The 8,699-nt window shown below is 39.2% G+C and overlaps 1 non-coding gene across 1 annotated transcript; it reads left to right on the top strand.

Annotated features, from left to right (window-relative positions):
* Nucleotides 1-862: 862 nt before the first annotated feature.
* On the top strand, nt 863-1,025 carry LOC121289476. Its single transcript, XR_005945575.1, has one exon. It is a non-coding gene; the product is annotated as a U1 spliceosomal RNA (small nuclear RNA).
* Nucleotides 1,026-8,699: the final 7,674 nt, after the last annotated feature.

Genomic DNA, 8,699 nt, shown 5'->3' with positions numbered 1-8,699 from the left:
GTTCATGTGACCATATGACCTACTCCTGCTCCTATATCTTATGTTCTTATGATTGATAATAATGTGTGGTTTAATTTTAGCTCTGGATGAACAAGATGTAAAAGTTTTGCATAGCCTGTTCAGCCTGAATGAATAGCCAGGAAAGGAAATAGTCTGTGACAAAGCAAAGGAGTTTGTGATGGCAAAATTATGATTTAAAAACTTTTCCCTCCTTACTACCGATACAAGTTTGCTATTGCTAAGAACAACGGGATGGAGTTTCCACTTTGGGCACAATTGGCAATCTGGGTGGTTTTCTGAAGTGCAGTTTTAGCTTAGACTTTCAACCAAATGTATTTGTATATCACAAACAAAATCTTCCATGATCCAATGCAATTGGGCATTATAATAGAATGCTTTTACATGTAAAAAACATTGCTGTATTTAAAATTGAAAATCTAGTATAGTTTTATTCATACTTAAAAATGAATTGATCACAAATTATAAGCATGCTTAACATGTTTTGTTCACTACCTGTGAAAGACCTAATCTTAAATCACTGCAATCACTTTAAAAATAGCTACACAGTAATTCCTCACTTAACATCAAAGTTGCGTTGTTTAGAAGTGCGACTTTAAGCGAAACAACATTAAGTGAATCAGATTTTTCCTTAAGAATTTATGTATAAACTGAAGTTAGATTATATATAAACTTGTTTCTCCCTTGGTCCCCAGCAAGTCTCTCCCCTGATCCGCAGTGAGTCTCTTCTTGAGCCCCAGTGAGCTTCTCCCCAGTCCCTGCTTCCCGGATGTGGAAACAGTGGATCAATACTATAGTATTTTTGGCTATTTGGAGTGAGGCAGTGAGCAAGCCAGCCAGTGGTGCACTTACCTGGCAGGGGAGAGACAATGATCAGGAGGGTTGTGCTCCCGGGATGGAGCTATCCATTGTACTCCGGGTGTGCTGATGCCTGTGATGCCCCTAAATGAGGTATACTTGACTACAAAATTTGTGGTGGTGGGGGACAGCGTTCGTGCTTTCTCCTGAAAAAAAGAGCAGTGCGGGAGTGGTGCAGCAAGCTGGGTGGGAGCAAGGCAGCAAGCAGGTTGGGAGTGGGGCTGATCTGGGAATCTCCCAAGCCAACTCCCAAGGTTATAGACCAACCTCCTGACAGCAATGTTCGGTTGTTCTGCTGATGGCGATGACACCACATAATGCATATGATGACAATGTGCAACTTTGATGTCAACGATGCATGCAAATGACGTAAAGACAAAAATGACAACGCAAATCAGAAAAAACAGGCCCTAAAGAATAAACAACCTAAAAATGAAACAACATTAACTGGGGTGACTTAAAGCAAGGTCTTACTGTACTGAATGATTTAGTAGTTTCTCTAGCTCATTTCTTAGTACATCAAATATTTTTAATAATTATTGGTATACACTAGCCAGCTTATAAGTAAATTAAATACTTTTAATATTAAAAAGTTTTAAACATGTCTACCAGAGTCACTGTGCCAAAAATAAGCTAAATTTTAAGAGCCATCTCAAATGGGTGAAATCAGTGGAAGCTCATCATTCTGATTAATTTAATCTGTGGACATGACTGGTTTTTGGTGGGGCTGCCTTCAAGTGCGATGTTTTTCAAACCAGCAATAGATCGCAGAAACTATTTACCCTCAATATAACTTGTGCTTAATGTTCCCTGATCTTTTGCACTAGTTTAGCGAAGTTCTGACAGATTATACTGGTTTAGCAGAAATTCTTGGCCAATATGTGGAATTAGGGAAATTTTTCGCTTATCCATTGCCTGACTTGGGAAGACAGTCCAACTGCACAGGGATAGTCATGGGGTTGAGGAAAATGAAAAGTTGGAACTTGGTATTGCAGCAGATGGAACTTGGTCCTGAATTGTGCTTTAAGGTGATGTCACTGAGGACATTATGCAGATTGGTCCCTGTGGAACTCCTGAGCTGACTGTGCAAGAGCAGAAAGAAAAGGAAGGTATGCTGGCTGTCTTTCGGCAGGCAGGAAGAGAGCCAAGTGAGGTTAGTCTCATGACGCTTTTAAAAAATTTATGTGATCATGGGATGTGGGCATCACTGGCTAAGCCAGCATTTAATGCCTTTTCCCTAATTGGCTTTGATAAGGTGGTGATGAGGCACCTTCTTGAACTGCAGCAATTCATGTGCTGTAGGTGCACCCACGGTGCTGTTAGGAAGGGAGTTCCAAGATTTTGACAGTGAAGGAATGGCGATATAGTTCCAAGTCAGGATGGTGAGTGGCTTGGAGGGGAACTTGCAGGTAGTGTTGTTCCCATGCATCTACTGCCCTTGTGCTTCCAGGCGGTAGAGGTTGCAGGTTTGGAATGTGCTATCAAAAGAGCCTTTGTGAGTTGTTGCAGTGCATCTTGTAGATGGTACAAACTGCTACCACTGTGTGTCGATGGTGGAGGAATTAATGTTGAAGGTGGTAGAAGGGGTGCCAATCAATTGGGCTGCTTTTTCCTGGATGGTGCCAAGCTTCTTGAGTGTTCTTGGAGCTGCACTCATCCAGGCAAGTGGCTGGACAACAAAGGACAGCTGATAAAAGATGTTGACGTGGTTGACAATATTAAACATTGAAGAGGAGTAGAGAAGCAAAAGGAGCAATAACTCACCAGTCAGAGATGATATAATTCGTGAATTTGGCCAGGGCAGCCTTGGTACCGTGACGAGGAAAGCTGAACGGAAGCGCTTCAAACTCTGAGTTTTGGAAGAGGTGAAATGGAGTTGGGAGGCAAAATTTCAACCTTAGCAAGGCAAGGGAGGTTAGTGAAGATAAATAGTTGAGGGTTTTTTGAAGAGTTTTTGATTGGCGGTTTTGAAAGAGGCATGTTTGGGCTCCCTATTGCCCAGACATAATTAACAATACCTCTAGCGTGAGGATCAAGAGTGGTAATTTAGTAGTCAGGAACTCAGTTGGAAGCACACTGAAGAACAAGAGGTTGCTCTTTTAGAAGAAATGAACTTGGAGTAGAAAGATAGGAGAGAACTTACATCTTGATAAGGGGTTGTATTGAGAGTGGGTGGCATACTGATGTAGGCAGTGATGCAACTGAAGAGGTAACTACGTGGATCACCTCAATCTGAGAGACAAGGAAATTCATTTAAATTAGAAGAAAAAAATGGGATTTGAAAGATTCAGGTTTTAAATTTTTAATTGAGGCGATTCATGTTACATATAGAAGAGAGCACAGCACTGTAGAATGCTAATTTAACAATATTAGAATTACCAGCATAATTAAATCATTTTAATAACTTTAAACAAATAGAAGAATTTACAATTTGTAAAATCACATTTTGAATGCATTTAATTTTTTAAAAAAACTGAAGCAGTAACTAGTCATCATTTATCATTTTCACTTTGAATTTAATATTCTATTACTGCTTTGTTTGTTTGAAGGCTGCAGCTTTACTGCCACTTTTGAATCAGAAAAATGTGGTTTCTGCTTTGCTGCAGTATAAATATGGAGTCAGGTCCTGATTGGATTGCCAGATATGCTAAAGCTAATCCCTCAAGAAAGCCATTTCCCACCAACATAGTCTCTGTCCACTATGAAGCTGGATTTAAAATACATTCAGGGTCCATCCACTCCCTGGGCATGTTATAAACTTATCGAATATTTTTTAAATGCTGTACTGAGAGAGATCTATATTGTCAGAGGTGCTTTTTTGATGAGTTTCTCAGCTGCCTGTTCAGGCAGATGTAAAAAATCTTCAGCCGCTCTTCGAAGAGCTATCCTGATGTCCTGGTTAATACTTATCCTCGATTTACACAACCAAAGTAGATTAACTGGTTACTTACCTCAAATTGGTTGCCAAGTTTAACCAACTACATTTCAAGAAGTATTTCATTGGCAGTGAAGTGCTTTAGGACTTTGTGAAGATGCAAAGAGTACCATATAAATCTAAGTTGCATTAGCAGTGAGAAGACCAAAGAAGATTTAAGAGATTTTTTTTTTAATTAGGGAAGGTTTTAGATAGTGAATAGGAAAAACCTGTTGCCTGGTTTTGAGGAGTCGCTGCCAAGGGTCAATTCAATATTGTCACTAACAAAATTAGCAGAGATCTCAGGAGAAATTCCTTAACATGGAGAGTTGCTGGAGGGTGTAGTGCTTTGTCATAGGGCCTGGCTGATGTAGAGATTATTGCATCTTTTAAATGTTTGATGGAGACAATGATGCAAGGCTATGAGGAGGGCAGGGGATTCATTTTGGATTGCTCTGGCAAAGAGCTGTTGTGGGCATGATGGGTAGAGTGGCCTTCTGTGCTGTAAACTTTTACAGTTCTAAGCTCTTTCTTTTCTGTGTTTCTTTTCTAGTGAGAGTTATGTCCAGTAGTTGGGTCTTGCCATCTGCAACTGTAAATTTTAGTTGGACCACATAGCAAACTGACTAGCTCTACCAAAAATCTGACACAGGCACAATGGGCTGAATGTGCTCCACCTGTACTGTATCTGTGCTTTTGCTGACTCTATGAACTGCAGTTTTAGAAATTGCACCTGCTGAGTAAAGAAACATATACAATTATGTGTCTTTGTTAAGCAGCTGTTGGTTATAGAACATATAATGTTACTAGTCAAACAAAAATCTTCCAAGCAAACTGCAATTCTGAATCTGTGATAATAGAAACCTAGAAACAAGAGTAGGTATTTCAAACATACTCTGCCATTCAATTAGCTCAAGGCTGATCTGCACATCCAAACCATTTGTCTGCTTTAGCTCCATATCCCTTGATATTGTTACCCACAAATAAGTAGATAATAATTTACTATTAGAAAAGAATTAGTCAATTCTAAAACAATGTCATGCTAATGTTTTTTTTATTTTAATAGTATTAAAATGCAGGACGAGTAGTTGCACATGAAGACTGGGTTTGCTTCTGCAATCAATAGCATCATATTCTTAAATAATTTAGGGTTGGAATCTTAAACTTTCCATATTGTACCATAAATAATGACACATAATATGGGGATTCCACTTTGTTGTACTTGTAACCTTAGTCTGTGGGAATCAATATTTCTGCAGAAATAATCCAGCATCATAAAGGCTTCGATTTTTAAAATAAGCCCAATGCAATCTCTATGCAGTGTTAATTAGAATCAAGTATTTTAAAGTAAAGATTTGCTTACTAAGTTTTTAAAAAGTACTTAGAAAATGAAAAATTATGGACCATGGACATGACTTTTAGACATCAACACATGTATCAATGTAATTCCTAAATGACAAGTTAGTAAAACACTATTAAGAATGGAATGTTTGTAGAGCATGAAGAAAGAATGTACAGTTCAGAAGGTTTGGACTGTTATGAAATATTGTATAGAAAGTGTCAAGTCACAGTCAAACTATCAACTCAGTGCCTATTCACTCCCCCTCACATTTAATCACTCCCATCATCACATGCATAACAAAGTTATCACAAATGGCCGACTGAAAAAATATTAGCTCATTATACAAATAATAGCAGCCCTCTTCCCCATTTAAACTGGGGGAGTTCTGTTAGGGAAATAGGTGATCGTCCAAATGATGTACAGCCTGATTTAGACAAATGGCGACTGATATCATGAAGAAATGCAAGTAGTTGTTCATTATACGTCTCTAGGTTTTGATCAAAAAATGTGATTAAATTGGTAGTTGGATTTTAATCAAGGCTGGCTACATCCAAAGATGCTTGACCATTGGAATTGGTGGAATAGTGGAACCACTCCAAGACTCAGTGCCCTACATGGGTTTCCAGTTAAACAATACCTCAATTTTAAAATTCTCATCTTGTTTTCAAATATCTCCATGCTCTCACCCCTCCCTATCTCCAGCCCTACAACCCCGAGATACCTGTGCTCCCCCAATGCTGGTCTCTTGAACATTGGCGATTTTAATGGTTTTACCATTGTTGGCCAAGCCTTCAGCCACCATTACTAAGTTCTCGAATTGTCTCCCTAAATCTCTCTGCATCTCGACCTCTCCTTCCTCCTTTACGCGGCTCCTTTTTAGACCCCACCCCTTTGACCAAGCTTTTGACCATCTGTCCTGATTTTGCTTTACCATACTATTGAGACGGCTCGTATGACGGACTCCAAACAGTAACTCTGTTTTTCTCTCCACAGATGCTGTTAGACCTGCAGAGCTTCTCCAGCATTTCCTGTTTTTGTTACACAGATGCATGTGCTTGTTGTGCTGTCATTGAATTTTCAAATCCCTGTAACTGGGTACTGCATTGGAATAAAGAGCACATACTCTACATGGTCTGCAAGCGCAGTTTCATTTGTTTCGAGAATAAAGATATGGATTTCGTTTGAATTTACAGTATAAGGAGGCAAAAGCCTGGCTGTTTGAACAGGAATCTCAAACTATTGTCGCTTACAGATTACAAGGTGCACACCGTCACTATGGCAAGTCTCAGCATTAATAAATATGTTCCATCTCACCTGAATATAAACATACACATACTTCGATGTTAAAAGCTTCGTTAGACGCGACCTTTACCTATTGTGGCCTCGTCTCAAGTCTTCACGTCTTTCTTCAGATAGAAAGCACACTGCAGCACGTTTATCGAAACATCCTGATTTGAAAGCCCCTACACACATCTCTGCCCATCCACAGCCACTGGCAAATTTCAGAAGGGATTTTTGAGTATCTTGAATCCCAATTTAATTACAACGTTTGTTATTCGCCTTTCCACGGAACATTTAATACTGAAATCAGCTGCCTGAGTAAATAAATCAGGCAAATAGACAAAGAGGTTTCCACAAGATGCAGAGAGGTGAGGGCAAGGTTAGGCGAGGACTTTTTAAAAATGTTATTTTTGTTCTATTTGTACGGAAAATAGTTCCGACGGTTCACTAATGTGCATCTTTTGCTTATATAACGCAAAAAAACCTAAAGGGACATTCTTATTTAAATAGTCGTGACTGTTCTGCAGGGTTCACCTGCATTTTGCTCAGCGACAGAGGTCAAGTGGAGTACAAACAAGTTGGAGATCGTCCTGGGAGTCTCGGCTATCAGGATCCGAACATCGTGACTTCGTCATGAGTCTTTGGAGATAATGCATTAAACCGTCCCACAGATGATCTGTTATTTAACCGTGCAGCCATCCGTTTCAGTATGATTAATGAATAAGTCAATGGCATTTAAGCAAATGAAAGCCCCGACGCATGATAGACATTCACTTCAAAGCCTCCAACCACTGCAAGCTGACTTTCTCTATGGGTCTAATTTTATATTGCCTTTGTTCAATCTGTTTTCAAGTGTAGGTTTGGTGGCCCATTTATGATGCCTGATGAACGGTTATTTGTCGGGAATTAACTAAACTACAGCACATGCTGTTTTACATTAACCCTGGCACATGAACACTGATGTGTAATAATAGGAAGATTACCGTACACCAAGGATAATTGATATAAATTCAGAATGTTTTTGGAAGCCACCACTTTATGCTTCAGTAAAAATTATAGCTTAGAAACAGAATAACTGTATTATGGGGATTAAGGCATAGTTATTAACTACTGAAGTCTCTCCGTCATTGAGTGATTCTTATTTCTTACCAAGTTTGCAGCATGGATGGTACAATTGTTAATTTCTTCGGTGTAATTGTTAGCACACAGCAATAAAATTAAATGCACCACCAGTTGCATTGGCAGAAGCAACAGTTGGTAACACAGAAGCAGGGTACGAAGTGATTGAAAATGATCTTGGTAGGTAAAAAGTGCAACAGATTTTCCTTACATGAACCCTTAGAGGACATGGAGATTAAGGTTTGTGGAAGATTGGTCCAGTCCTTAACTGTTCATGGTTAAAAGCAGTTGGCAAAGGAAATACACTGGGATGTGTACAGCTGGAGTTGTTGGTTGTGAACTCTTCAAGCATGACGGATACTCACAAATCCCTTCTGAAACTCTTCAAGCAAGGTCACTTTAGGGCTTAAGGTACAGCTTAGAAATATTTAATTGTTCATTCAAAAATCTATGGAGGCATGTCAACCTATGGACGTTTTTTGGGTTCTGGAGAATGTGCCGGCTTAGCGATGTGACCAACTGGGAGATACCAGAATCTCGAGTAACTGTAACAAAACAAGCTACCTGGCAAGCTACTTCTCAAGGAGGGTAATGTTTTTAACAGTATATGGGTCCCAAGCAGTTACACTTTACTCTGAGTGTGGTCTAATCAATGTCTGGTATAGCATTTCCTTTACTGTAGCTGGAAAGCGATGGAAGATCCATTTCACAAATCCAAGTATTTTGGATGCCTTGGAGGCTGCATATTGACTTTTTGCAGCACATTTCAAATTATTTTGGATGTGGACTCCTAAGCAATGACATTCTTCAGTAATTTCAAGGGGCAATCATGTATTGTATCATTGGGCACTGATGAACATCGAGTATTGCTGATTCGCATGTTATATTTCTCTATGTTGAATTTCATTCTCCATATATTGACCCATTTGGTGAGATTATTTAGATCCTCCTGAAGGCTAATCTCATTTGCTGCTTCAGTAATGGCTCTGTAGACTTACAAGGCTCTCAGAGTCTCTCAGATATATATGGTACCTGCATGCAGCAGGTCTAATGTTTCCAAAGTTCACAAAGCATCCTGATTAACTGCAATTTCCCAGCCCCCCCAAAAAAATACAATTAGCCATGAACTTTATGATTTATTTAGATCTACAAATAATGTCATACATT

The sequence above is a fragment of the Carcharodon carcharias genome, chromosome 16 (genome assembly GCF_017639515.1).
Source record: "Carcharodon carcharias isolate sCarCar2 chromosome 16, sCarCar2.pri, whole genome shotgun sequence".
NCBI classification, from domain to species: domain Eukaryota; kingdom Metazoa; phylum Chordata; class Chondrichthyes; order Lamniformes; family Lamnidae; genus Carcharodon; species Carcharodon carcharias.
Note: the sequence above shows the minus strand (reverse complement) of the source record. Positions and strands in the feature narration are given on the sequence as shown.